The sequence below is a fragment of the Nicotiana tabacum genome, chromosome 13 (assembly GCF_000715075.1).
Source record: "Nicotiana tabacum cultivar K326 chromosome 13, ASM71507v2, whole genome shotgun sequence".
In the NCBI taxonomy this organism is placed as follows: domain Eukaryota; kingdom Viridiplantae; phylum Streptophyta; class Magnoliopsida; order Solanales; family Solanaceae; genus Nicotiana; species Nicotiana tabacum.
The window spans coordinates 4,755,792-4,770,592 of record NC_134092.1 but is presented as its reverse complement, the minus strand read 5'-3'; the positions used below and the strand labels follow the sequence as shown (position 1 = coordinate 4,770,592).

The 14,801-nt window shown below is 38.3% G+C and overlaps 1 pseudogene; it reads left to right on the top strand.

Moving 5' to 3' along the window:
- Positions 1 to 14,801, top strand: part of LOC107779252 (organic cation/carnitine transporter 2-like) — a 120,534-nt pseudogene that overhangs the window by 65,176 nt on the left and 40,557 nt on the right.

Genomic DNA, 14,801 nt, shown 5'->3' with positions numbered 1-14,801 from the left:
GTGTTTAAATTGTTTGATCACCAATTAAATTTTATATGTGAATTCTAAATCGAGCTAGAAAAATAGGTTAATATGAATAGGCGAATAAAAAAAAAAACCACGTAAACTCAAACAATTACGCTCTTCGAGAGCAAAGTGACAACCAGAAAAACCAAATTAAAATAAAAAAGAGAGCCCTCGACATGTAGATTGTGTTAGTCCAATTTGACCATTTAGCACAGGAATCTCAACTAACCACAAATAATTAAAAACACCAAATTTGCCGACTCCATCCTCGTGTACGATCACTTATCTCTTTATTTGTTAGCTTTATTTATATTTTCCCATATATAATTACATATATGGTATTCGAAATTAACTAACTGGACTTTTTAGATTCATGTCATTCAATTAAAGGGGAATCGCTCTTTATTAAGGGTATTTTCAAGACCCAATAATCTCGAAAATCAAGCGATTACTTCCACATAGACTTCAATGTTTAGATGGTCCTCTTAGACTAGCCATCGACCTGAGCATGGAAGGTTTAGGCTCGCTCTGCTACCCAAAGCCTTCTCTGTAGGCTTTGCCACAAGATTGAATTGAACCGTTGATTTCTGTCTCATACTATGGATGATGATATTCTATATAGATGCACTACCTCATCAATATATATTTGGGCTAGCTTGCCCATAAAGTAAGTCATACTGATCGACAGGAAGTGAGCTGACTTGGTCAGCCGATCAATAGTCCCCCAAATGGCATCATGTTGCACTGCTGTCAGGGGCGGATGCACAAGGGTGGAAACGGTCACCGCTTCGCCGAGAAAAATATTAAATGTTTATGATTTGTGTGCCAAATTTGAAGTCATTCCGGATTCATTTAACATGTTTCGACACTAGGTTTGTATATTAAAAAGTTTGAAACTCATAAGTCCGATTCGAGGTGTGAATTATAATTTCAATATTGTTTGACGTTATTTGCAATCCCGAGTAAGTCCGTATTATGTTTCGGGACTTGTTGGAATATTCGGACGGGGTCCCGAGGGGCTCGTATGAATTTCGGGGTAGTTTCGGACCATTTCTAGTCCATTTTTAGCTGCTGGTTTTTTGCTACAGCAGTGTTCTATGCGATAACGGGTAATTGTCTGCGATCGCAATGAGTAAAGTGCAAGAAATTGACCAGTGCTTCATGATCGCGGATGACCTTTCGCGATGACGTAGAGGAAACTTTTGCTGCATTGACCCGACTTTCGAAACTTATATCTCGCAATCTATAAGGAATTTGGAGATGATCCAAAAATAAAAGTTGTAGCCCTTTGTCTCTAGTTTTCACAAAAGTAAAACATTTGGCATTTGGACTTGTGTACAAAAAGTTATGGTTAGTACACTACAGGCTGTGCGGGAAGATATTTGAAAATCACGAAGAAGAAATTTGTGTTGCACAGGGCTGACTTTGACAGCTTATATCTCGAAATGTATAAAGAATTAGGAGATGACCAAAACACAAAAGTTGTAGATAGTAGTGTCTAGTTTTCAGAAAGATAAATCATTTGTTATTTGAAGTTTTGTACAAAAGGTTATGACCTTTATACTAGAAGTTGTCCGTAAGTGTTGGAGAAGGCTGTTGGAAATATTTGTTCTTCGCGATCGCGGGAGAATGGCCGCGATCGCATAGAGTAAAACAATGCTTTAAAATTTTTGTGCTTCACGATCGCGGGAGTTTGGCCGCGATCGCATAGGGTAAATGACTAGGCAACAGAACTTAAGTTTTGGAAATGGGATTTCGTCCCATTTTTCATTTCCCATGATTTTGAGCTCGGTTAAGACGATATTTGGGCGATTTCCACGAAAAAATATTGGGGTAAGTATTCCTTATCCTATATTGATTATATTTCATGATTCCATACTTATTTACATTATGAATCCGTAAATTTATGGAGGACAAATCAGATTTTTATAAAATCTTCCAAAAATGTAAAATGAAGATTTGAAGGTCAATCTGATGTCGTAATTCGATAATTTTTTTATGGTTGAACTTATATCAGAACGGGTGTTCAGATTATGTGAGTTTTTCTTGGATTCGAGACGTGGGTCTCACTATCGATTTTTAAAATAAATTTTGGATTTTAATCCGAAAAATTTATAAATTCATATGGAATAAATTCATACGATTCGTGTTGAGTATATTGAATTGTTTGTGACTAGATTTGAAATTTTCAGACACTAATTCACGAGGCAAGGGTGTATTGGAATTTTGAGTTGGTGGAAAATCTAGGTAAGTATCGTGGTTAATCTTGACTTGAGGGAATAGAACCCTCAAATTATTTGTTACTTGAATTTCATGTGTAACGATATATAGGCAAGGTGAAGAGTGCTTATACTTTGTCAAATTAATTATTTGTATAATTATTTAAAAATCATAAATTATTTTAAGACACAAATTAATTATTATAATAATTGTTTCTCTCATATTCCTTGTCAAATATTAATTCTTGAATTCATGCAATAATTCTTACATGCTTATTTGATTTACGTGTCTTAATTGCTACTTGACATTTAACATATTAAATATGAAATTGCTTATGTTCTTCATGATTTTCATAATTAATTGCTACTTATCATTACTTGTTTCCTAAATAATTTATAAATATTGTGTGCCTTTTTGCCTAATAATGTCTTACTGAATGTGGTATTTATGGGAGTATTTTTTTTTTATATTTAAGAGTTGTTAAATTATATTGTTGGAGCGGGTTGCACGGCGCAATAGAAATGAAAAGGAATATATTGGGGGATCGGGTTGCACGCCGCAACAGATTATATTTTAAATTTATATTGTTGGAGCGGGTTGCACGCCGCAACGGAAATTTATTGAAGAATTATATTGTTGGAGCGGGTTGCACGCCACAACAAAAATTGATTGAAATAATAATTGGTTATGACTGCGGAGTTGGCTTCAACTGTTGAAATAAGTTACCTGTTTTATTTCTATTATTGTAGTTATTACTATTATTGCGTACATGTTAATGTAAGTGACCTACCTTAGCCTCGTTACTACTTCGTCGAGGTAAGGCTCGACACTTACAGAGTACATGGGGTTGGTTGTACTCATACTATACTCTGCACTTCTTGTGCAAATTTTGGAGTTGGTCCCAGCGGCGTACCATAGACTTGCTCAGATTTGAGCTACCCAAAGGAGACTTGAGGTATAACTACACAACATTCGTAGTTTTGAAGTCCCCTTATACTTTATTTTAGCTATGTGCTTTCTTTCAGACAATTTTATTTTATTCAGACCCTTGTTTGTATTATTCTAGAAGCTTGTGCACTTGTGACTCCAGTCCTGGGATGGTATTTAGACATCACTATTATTATGGATTATTCACTTTATTTCAGAATTTATTTCCGCACTTGTTTCTTTGTTATTAAGAGATCTAAAATTGTAAAAAAAAAATTGTTTAAATTATTCTAACGTTGGCTTGCCTAGTAAGTGAAATATTAGGCGCCATCACAGTACCGAAGGTGGAAATTTCGGGTCGTGACAAGTTGGTATCAAAGCACTAGGATACATAGGTCTCACGAGTCACGAGCAAGCTTAGAGAGTCTGAAGGATCGATACGGAGACGTCTGTACTTATCTTCCAAAGTCTATGAACCATTCTATTCTTATTTTCTCGCAGATGGGGAGAACACGTAATACATCTACCGACTGACAGGGACTAGAGCCTCCGGTGGCAACTATGACCAGGGGTAGAGGTAGAGGCCGAGGTCGTGCTAGAGGCAGAGCTCAGTCTAGAGCTCGAGCATCAGCACATGTTGTAGAACCTCGGGTGGATCTTTAGGAAGCGTTTCTAGTTCAAACTGTACCGGTTGGACCTGTTCAGGTTTCGGAAGGATTCATAGCTACTCCAGTGCTTCGGGACACTCTAGTCTGTTTGGTGAGTCTTATGGAGGGCGTGGCCCAGAATGGTACATTTCCAATGACACCAGTCGTTTCACAGGCTGGGGAAGGAGCACAAACTCCCACTACTCTTGCTCCGGAGTAGATGGCTCCCCAGTATCAGGCTCCAACAACCCTGCCAGTTGGGGTAGTTTAGCCAATTATTACGGCACAGGTCGGTGATAGGCCTGCCATGTCTTCTGAGGTCTTATTGAGATTGGACAAGTTTACTAAGCTATTTCCAGTTCACTTCAGTGGTACACCTTCTGAGAACCCACAGGATTATCTTGACTGCAGCCATGAGGTATTGCAGAACATGGGTATAGTTGAGACCAATGGGGTCGATTTTGCTGTATTTCAGATGTCGGGATCCGCCAAGAGGTAGTGGAGAGATTATGCGTTGACCAGACTAGTTGGATCGCCTGCATTGACCTGGGAGCAGTTCTCATGGCTATTTCTAGAGACGTTCCTCCCTATCACATTAAGAGAGGATTACAGCAGGCAATTTGAACGTCTCCAGTAGGGCAATATGACCGTTACTCAGTACGAGACCCGTTTTGTGGATCTAGCCTGTCATGCTCTCCTTTTACTTCCTACTGAGGTAGAGAGAGTAGGGAGGTTTATTGATGGACTCACTCACCCTATCAAGCATCAGATGGCCAAGGAGACTGGAAGTGAGATTTCCTTCAGGAGGCTGCTAATGCTTCTAGGAAGATCGAGATGGTTCTTGCACAGGAGAGAGGGCAGGGGTCTGATAAGAGGCCTCGTCAGTTTGCTGGGTTTGGTGGTGCCTCGTCTGGAGGCAGCGGTAATTTTGGTAAAGGTCATCCTCCCAGGACGTTTCATTCAACACTCCAGGCATCTCACAGTGCTTCAGGGAGTCATGGTCCTATTATTCCTTAATCTAAGCAGCGAGAATTTAGTGCACATTCAACTCCCATCAGTGCACCACCACTCCAGAGTCACTACAACGGTTATCCGGCCCGTTCAGCTCAGCTTCAGCAGCCACGATAGCAGGATGGGTGTTATGAGTGTGGGAACATTGGTCACATCAGGATGTATTATCCTAGATTGTCGAGTAACATATAACAGCAAGATTCACGTGCCATCATATCGGCACCAGTTGCTTCACCACTTGCTCAGCCAGTTAGAGGTAGGGGTCAGACAGCTAGAGGTGGAGGTCAGGCCGTTAGAGGTGGAGGTCAGGCTGTTAGAGGTGAAGGCCAACCAGTTAGAGGCCGTCCTAGAGACGCAGTTCAGAATGGTGTGGCCCAACCCCGATTTTATACTTTTCCAGCTAGGACTGAGGTCGAGTCATCCGATGCCGTGATCACAGGTATTGTTCCAGTTTGCCATTGTGATGCTTCAGTTCTATTTGATCCAGGATCTACTTATTCCTATGTGTCCTCCTATTTGTCTTCATATTTGGTTGTGCCTCGTGATTCTCTGAGTGCTTTTGTGTGTGTATCTACCCCGGTGAGAGACTCGTTGTATTAGATCATGTCTATCGTTCTTGTGTGGTTACTATTTGTAGTCTTGAGACTAGGGTGGATCTTTTACTTCTTGACATGGTAGATTTTGATGTTATCTTGTATATGGGTTGGCAGTCGCCTTATCATGCTATATTTGATTATCAAGTCAAAATGGTGACCTTAGCCATGTCGGGGTTACCTCGACTAGAGTGGAAAGGGACTTTTGGCCATTCTATCAGCAAGGTTATCTCTTATGTGAAAGCTTGGCGTATGGTCGAGAAGGGGTGTCTAGCTTATTTGGATTATATTCGCGATCCCAACGCGAAAGTTCCTTCTATAGATTCAGTTCCAGTTGTCCGTGAATTTCCACATGTATTCCATGCAGATCTGCCGGGGATGCCACCCGACAGAGATATTGACTTGTGTATTGATTTAGCTCCGGGCACTCAGCCCATTTCTATCACACCATACCGTATGGCCCCACCAGAGTTAAAAGAATTGAAGGAGCAATTACAAGAATTGCTTGATAAGGGCTTCATTAGACCTAGTGTCTCGCCCTGGGGTGCGCCCGTGTTGTTCGTCAAGAAGAAAGATGGGTCGATGAGAATGTGTATAGATTATCGGCAGTTAAACAAGGTCACTATCAAGAACAAGTATCCGTTGCCATGAATTGATGACTTATTCGATCAGTTTCAGGGTGCCACAGTGTTTTCAAAGATCGTCTTGAGGTCTGGTTACCATCAGTTGAAGATTAGGGCATCTGATGTCCCTAAGATAGCTTTTCAGACTTGGTATGGGCATTACGAATTCCTAGTGATGTCATTTGGGCTGACAAATGCCCAACAACATTTATGGGTTTGATGAATCAGGTGTTCAAGCCTTATTTGGATTCCTTTGTGGTTGTGTTCATTGATGATATCTTGATTTACTCCAGCAGTCGAGAGGAGCATGAGCATCATCTTCGGATTGTGCTTTAGACTTTGAAGAATAATCAGTTATATGCTAAATTTTCAAAATGTAAATTTTGGTTAGGCTCGGTTGCCTTTTTGGGGTATGTTGTATCGGCTGAAGTCATAAAAGTGGATCCAAAGAAGATTGAGGTAGTTCAGAATTGGCCTAGACCTACTTCAGCTATAGAGATCCGGAGTTTCCGGGTTTGGCAGGATATTACCGCCGGTTTGTGGAGGGATTTTTGTCTATAACATCTCCATTGACCAAATTGACCCAGAAGGGTTTAGATGGCTAGACAAGTGTGAGTTGAGCTTTCAGAAGCTCAAGACCGCTTTGACTACGACGCTAGTGTTTGTATTACCCACAGGTTCAGGATCTTATACGATGTATTGTGATGCATCTCGCGTTGGGCTTGGTGCAATATTAATGCAAGATGGCAGGGTGATTGCATATGCGTCGTGACAATTAAAAGTTCACGAGAAGAATTATCCTGTTCATGACTTAGAATTGGCAGCCATTGTTCATGCGTTAAAGATTTGGAGGCATTACCTTTACGGTATATTGTGTGAGGTATTTACTGATCATCGTAGCCTTCAATATCTGTTCAAACAAAAAGATCTCAATTGGAGGCAGAGAAGATGGTTAGAGCTGTTGAAAGATTATGATATCACCATTTTGTATCACCCCGTAAAGGCTAATGTGGTGGCCGATGCTTTGAGTAGAAAGGGTGTGAGTATGGACAACCTTGCTTATATTCCGGTTGGTGAGAGACTATTAGCTACAAATGTTCAGACTTTGGCTAATCAGTTTGTGAGGTTAGATGTTTCAGAACCCAGTTGGGTTCTAGCTTGTACAGTCGCTCGATCTTCTTTATATGAGCATATCAGAGAGTGACAATATGATGATCCTCATTTGCTTGTCCTTAAGGACACGGTGCACCACGGTGATGCCAAACAGGTTGCTGTGAGGGAAGATGGAGTTCTACGGATGCAGGGTCGTATTTGTGTGCCTAATGTGGATGGGCTTCATGAATTAATTCTTGAAGAGGCACACCGTTCCAGGTATTCTATTCATCCAAGTGCCGCAAAAATGTATCAAGATTTGTAGCAACATTATTGGTGGAGGAGAATGTAAAAGGATATAGTGGCATTATCGGTGTCTAAATTGTCAACAAGTCAAGTGCGAGCATCAGAGACCTGATGGTTTGCTTAAGAAGTTAGAAATTCCTGAGTGGAAGTGGGAGCGAATAACTATGGATTTTATTGTTAGGCTCCCACGGACTCAGAGAAAATTCGATGCAGTTTGGGTCATTGTGGATAGGTTGATCAAGTCAGCACATTTCATTCCAGTGTTAGTTACCTATTCTTCAGAGTGATTAGCTGAAATTTACATCTGTGAGATTGTCCGCCTTCACGGTGTGCCCGTGTCTATTATTTCAGATCGAGGTATGCAGTTCACTTCGCACTTCTAAAGGGTTGTACAATGTGAGTTAGGCACGCGGGTTGAGTTGTTTACAACATTTCATCCTCAGAGAGACGGACAGTGAGAGCACAATATTCAAATATTGGAAGATATGCTTCGCACTTATGTTATAGACTTTGGAAATAGCTATTTATTCGGCGATCAGGTTGCACGCCGCAACATGATTAAATGAAAATGAATATATTGTGGGATCGGGTTGCACACCGCAACAGAAACTGATTAAAATAATAATTGGTTATGACTGCCGAGTTGGCTTCAACTGTTGAATTGAGTTACCTGTTTTATTTCTATTATTGTTGTTATTATTATTATTGCGTACATGTTAATGTAAGTGACATGCCTTAGCCTCGTCACTACTTCGTCGAGGTTAGGCTCGGCACTTACAGAGTACATGGGGTCAGTTGTACTCATACTATACTCTGCACTTCTTGTGTAGATTTTGGAGTTGGTCCCAGCAGTGCACCATAGGCTTGTTCGGATTTCAGCTACCCAGACGAGACTTGAGGTATAACTGCACAGCGTCCGCAGTTCTGAAGTCCCCTTCTACTTTATTTTAGTTGTGAGCTTTCTTTCAGACAACTTTATTTTATTCATACCCTTGTTTGTATTATTCTAGAAGCTCGTGCACTTGTGACTCCAGTTCTGGGATGGTATTTAGACATCGCTATTATTATTATTATGTATTATTCACTTTATTTCAGACTTTATTTCCGCACTTGTTTTTTTGTTATTAAGAAATCTAAAATTGTAAAAAAATGATTTAAATTATTCTAATGTTGGCTTGCCTAGCAAGTGAAATATTATGTGCTATCAAGGTACCAAATATGGGAATGTCGGGTCGTGACATTCTAGGAGGGGCTCGAACGCAACATACACATGCAATCTCCCTTGTTATTCTTTCCCATCCTACATTTACCTTCTCAAATATTCTCGTATGTCTCTCAATCGATATATAATGTATTACTTCTGTATATATCATGTTGTAGAATTAGACTTCTCGTGATTTCCCTTTAGCTTTCCTAATCAGTTCCTTTACATGCTACTCCCAGTCCCCTGCTGTTATGTTTTGGCTGTGCATCCACTGCATTAGTTTGTTCATCACTGCCTTCATGTATTCACATTTCAGATATAGATGATCTTTAGATTCCTCTGCTCGCTGGCAAAAACTGCATTTGTTTTCTGTCTCCATACCCCATCTAATCAGCCTATCAATTATTAGTAGTCTATTTCTGCATTTGTAGCCAAAGTGTAAAGCGAGATTTTGGTCTTCCTGTATTTCCAAACATCATGCATTTACGTGGAATCTTGGATTGTTCTCCCATCAACTGTAGGTAGATTTGCTTAATGACACTTTTTCCTGTGGATAAATACAGTGCTTCCAACTCCATGATAATCTTTGCTTCCATGATTTTCCTCGCCATCCAACTTGCTTGTTTTGGCACTGTTACATGCTCTATCTTCTGTCCTTTTATATAGTATGTATATACCCACCTTATCTAAAGTTTATCTTTATTGTTTGCAAGATCCCAATACACCTTTATCATAGCTGCCTTGTTCCATAGTCTTAGATTTATCAGATTCCATCCTCCACTACTTTTTGGGGTGCAAAGTTTCTCCCAAGAGACCAATGCTTTTCTTATTATTACATTGTTGCCCGACCATATATAACTTCTACAGAAACCTTCTACTGTTTTTATCACCTCTGCTGGAAGTACAAAAAGTTGTGCCCAATAGGATTGGACCCCAAATAGTAAACTTTGTATCAGTTGAGCTCTTCCTGCATAGGATAATTTTTTAGCTGTCCATGATGTAATTGTTTTTACTATTTTCTCAATGAGGGGTTGCCATTGTACAAGTGTCATCATTTTTGTTGACAGAGGGAACCCCAAATATTTAAATGGTAATGCTCCCTTTGTGAAACCTAGTTGGTGTACTATCTATTATTGTTCGACCTGTGATACACCTCCAAAATAAATGAAGCTCTTCCCTAAATTGGCATGCAAATCTGATGCCTTTGAGAACTGATTGAAACCTTGTTGCACTTTAATTATTGAAGAGATATCACCTCTTGAGAACATCAACAGGTCATCAGCAAAACATAGATGAGTTATATCCAGCTTTGCACACCTAGGGTGGTAATGAAATGCTTTCTTCACAGTCATGGCCTTTAAGTTTCGACTTAGATATTCCATTGTAATTGTGAACATGAAGGGCGATATAGGGTCTCCTTGCTTGTGTCCTTTTACAACATTGAAAAGATCAGTTGGTTCACCATTCACCATTATAGTGTAGTTCACAGTTCTTACACTTTCCATCACCCATGCTATGAACTTACCAGGGAATCCTAGTTGATTCATAATTTTCCCCAAATAGCTCCATTCAACGGAGTCATAGGCCTTCTGTAGGTCTATTTTGATCATACACCTTGGTGACACATGTTTTCTTGTATATGCTTTAATCAATTCATGAGTCATGATGATCTTATCTCCAATTTTTCTCCCTAGGATAAATCCAGCATGAGAGTTACAAATGATACTGTCAATTACCTTCTGTAGTCTTGATGCTAGTATCTTGGAGATTAATTTGTACAGCACAGTGCAATATGCTATTGGTCTGTATTCCTTGATTATTGCTGGATTTTCAGTCTTTGGGATCAGTATAATGGCTATGCAATTAATGGCTCTGTACATTCTCCCATTTGAGAAAAAATCCCTTACTGCTTCAGTCACCTCTTCTCCAATGATGTGCCATGTATTTTTGAAGAAGAGAGCATTATATCCATCGACTCCTGGAGCTTTATCATCCCCAATAGATTGCAACCCTGTTACTACTTCCTTCTCTGTCACCTCTGCACATAGTATCAGCCTTTGTTGTTGATTCAACATTGGTCCTTTTTTCATTATAGTCCTGCTAACTGCTCGGAGGCTTGTTGATGTTGTCCCCATTAAACTCTTATAGAACTGGATGACCTCTTCTTTGATCTCTTCTGGCTCCTTAATCTTTCTTCCATCTAGAGTTGTTAGCTCTTTTATCTGTTTTCTATGGGTTCTTTCCTTCATTACCGCTGAGAAGTACTTTGTGTTTACATCTCCCAATTGTATCCATTTAGATCTAGATTTTTGTTTCAGAATACTTTCTTCCACCATTGACCATTTTTCCAGCTTCTGCAGTGTAATCTTTTCTTATTCCAACATATCATCATTATACGACTATTGTAGCTTACTTTGTATTGCATTAAGTTCATTCCTTGCATCCTCTATCTTCTAAGTCATAAATCTAAATTCTCTGTTGTTCAACTGTCTCAGTCTTGGTCTAAGTGCTTTCAATGTTTTCAAGATGCTTCTCATGATCCAGGGATCACTTATTTGTTTCCAAGTTTCTGCTACCATTTGTTCACACTCTTGATGCTCTGCCTAGACATTGAAGAATCTAAATGGACATTTATAGCTATCTGATCAGATTCCATAGGAAGAAGCTTTGGAGCATGATCATATATTCCTAGCATATCATACTTCATTGTTACATTGCCCCACTTTATCATCCATTCATAATTACCAAATGCTCTGTCTATTCGACTGAAAATTCTATCCTCCATGGTAGTTGACTTAGTTTGGTTGATTGAATACATTCAGCAAAATTTTGTATAATTGACTGATGAATTGGATTTCCATGCAGTCTATCCAGCGGATAAAGCAATATATTAAAATCACCTATCACTAGCCAAGGTGTTGTAATGCCGTGATCTAGTATTTTCAAAGATTCTCATAACTCCTTTCTCTGCTCATTAGTGTTGAGTCCATAGATTACAGTAAGCTCACACTCCATTTCTGCATTACTTTCTCTTATTTCACAGTGTATCATTTGTGCTCCCTCTGATTTCTTGCTCACTTGATATCTATTATTGTCCCACAGCAACCATATTCGACCGTTGCTAGTTGTTGTATAGTTATGCATACATCCCCATCCTTGGGCTATATTTTTACTTATAGCCCCAGCCTTTTTCTCCTTGACTTGGTTTCTATTAATGCAGCTATTTCTATTTTTTTTTTTTAGTTTTCAATATATTCCTTACTTCCTTCTACTTATATCTCTTATTCAACCCTCATATGTTCCAAAAATGCCAAGTCATAGTGTTTATTTTGTTCTACCTCCTATATCTGGAGGTTCTGACTAAGACAATTTCCTACCTCTATTCAATACTTCAAACCCATTCTTCACTGGCACTGATCCTAGTACTGGGAAGTTGATGTAGTTTAGTTCTGGACTTGCTCTTCCATCACTCTTGTTCATAGTTGCTGTTACATGGGTATTGTCCTTCTGTTGTGCTTGTATATTGCTCTTCATCACCCTTGAATTATGCCATGCTTCTGTGATACTTGGCCTTTTATTTGTTTCCTCCTGTTGTTCGTCACCTTGGCTAGGCTTTGTCAGGTGATCCTCTGCCTCTTGTTGCTTTGCTTTGCCTTTGTTTTTGGTAACCCATTGTTGCACTAGTTTCTTTGGTTCCTTCTTGTCTTTTGTTTGATCCTTATGTTGCTGCATCTTCTTTCTTCCTGTTAGCATTTATGCCCTATGACTTGGCATTTTTTACAGAACATTGGCTTCCAATCATAAATGATTGGTTGTCTAAATACTTTCCCATTAGGATCTTCCATATTTATCTCATCCAACAATAGTTTAGTCACATCTACTTCAATTTGCATCTTTGCATAAGACACTCTAATTTGCTTAGTAGTACACTCATATGCATACATATGTATTCCAATTGAGCTAGTTATCCTGCTAAGTGAATTATTCCCCCAGTAATTCAGTGGAAGTTTAGGAAACTTAATCCACAGAGGAATCTCTGTTAGAAACTCCTTCTCAAAATCAAAATTCACTTTTCGTTGTTTAAGGATAATAGGTCTATTATTAATAGTATATGGGAATGAATATAAAATCTCCTGCATATCATCTTTTGTTTTGAACTTGATTATGTAATAGCCCTCCTCATGCATATACAGATCTGGTTCTGCAATTGCATTCCAATTAGTTTAGAGCCATACCATTTTCAGCACCCCTATTTTTAGCAAATAGATTAACCCACATCTGAGTTCCTTCTTTTTCTGTGTGCTTGTTCTCCTCCCCTTATGTTGGTGCTGTTCCATTGTTCTGCTTCACTAGTAGATTTGCAACTTCCTTTGCTTTCTCTACTTTCGGATATGTTTGTTCCTCTGGTGTTGCTAGGCTCAGTTAAAGCCTTTTCACCGCTCCAATTGATAATTCTCCTTGATTCCCCTCTTTAGGTCCTTTTTGTTCAGCTGCATGGGGGGTTGTTGGTAGTTGCTCATCTGTGTTCCTGGGTTCTGTGCTGCTTGTCCCTACTGAGCAACCGAAGGTGATGATCGATACTTTCTTTGGGCGACCTCGCCCTCTTCCTCGTCATCTTCCGCATCCTCTCGCCCCTGCCATGGACACACTGGCGTAGGTTAACTACCTTACGCCGAGAGCATTGAAAGAGAGAGAGAGAGAAAACAGTCATTAAATATTTGTGTTTGTAGAATCATTAGTGGTATTGACTCATACTAACCATTATTGTTTTCTCTTTCTCACACATTTATATTCTTAAATATTTTTTTAGTTGTTGTTTAATAATTGGGTATTTTTTAATATTACACAAAAAATTGATAAAAAATATTATTTGAGTTAAATAATAGTTCAAATATAATTTAAAAATATATTATCGCGGGGGTATTTTTTTTTTCTCAATTTTAACTCTTTATGCAATTCATTTAATATCACTTTTATTTTGTTTTTGGTATCAGACATTATGGAATGGTAATGTATTGCCAATACGGAGGATTTATGAAATTTATTTTATTAAACCTTCCTACATATTTTTAATAAGAATTTAATAGACAAAATTTTATTAATTTTAATATCTTAAAAATTAAAAACATAGAAGGTATTGTAGTCCAAAACATAGGTTATTGCAATGATGTCTTTTCCCTATGAGTTCTTCCGTTTAATATTTTAGGGTTATTGTGGTCTATTCATATTGTATTTGTGCTTTTATAATAATATATGCTCTCCTTTTTCTAAATGAATTTGAACTAATACATTCTCAAATTAAATTAGTAACATGAATCTTTAAGAAATATATCCTAAAAATAATAGGATTACATGACTAAAAATATGTCTCTACCCCAAAAATAATTATATTAAAAGAAAACATAATGTGTTCCTAAATGTATTAGGTATATATGGTAACATGTAGTATTATGTGTATATGTCCAAAAGTAATTATACTAATATAATTCCTAAAGGTAATCATGTAGGATTCCTAACGTGTAGTATTATGTCCTAAAACTAATAGAATTATAAGGCTAATATCTAGAATTTCGGTTATATCCTTTTATTATGAGTTATTATACTTAATATTATAAGGTTATTTTTGTAAACCTATATTATATTCATACTTTTAAAATAATATAGATAGATAGATAAATAAATAAAAAGAGGGCCCTAAGCCCATACCTTATGTTGCTAAGTTTAATTAGGATTTTGGGATTGGAATATATTTTTTTAGCCCGGTTCTTTGAGAAAGAATAGTATCAATGGACAATATTGGGGAAACGGTGTGACGTCGGCGTGAATACATAGAAGCTAGACTACTATTTGATTCCAATTACCAAACACTGTGTGGGAATCTTTGCGGGAGATAGAGCTAGTGACTGACGAGTTCGTTCGAGTGGATTCTATTGCTGAGGTGAGCCACCGCATATTCATGGAGGCTTTCGTTTCAGCTTTATCTAGCTTGTGTTAGTTATTTCTTTCTCTTTGGGGTTTGCATACCCGTCAATTAAACTCATGTTACTATGTAAGATGCTCCATGGTCTTAGTGTGAGATTTGAGCTAGAGTATTATTATTTGAGTGATTGTTGGTATTTCTATCAATTGACTAAGGAATTGGTTGACAATTATTTCGTCTTTAATTACTAAA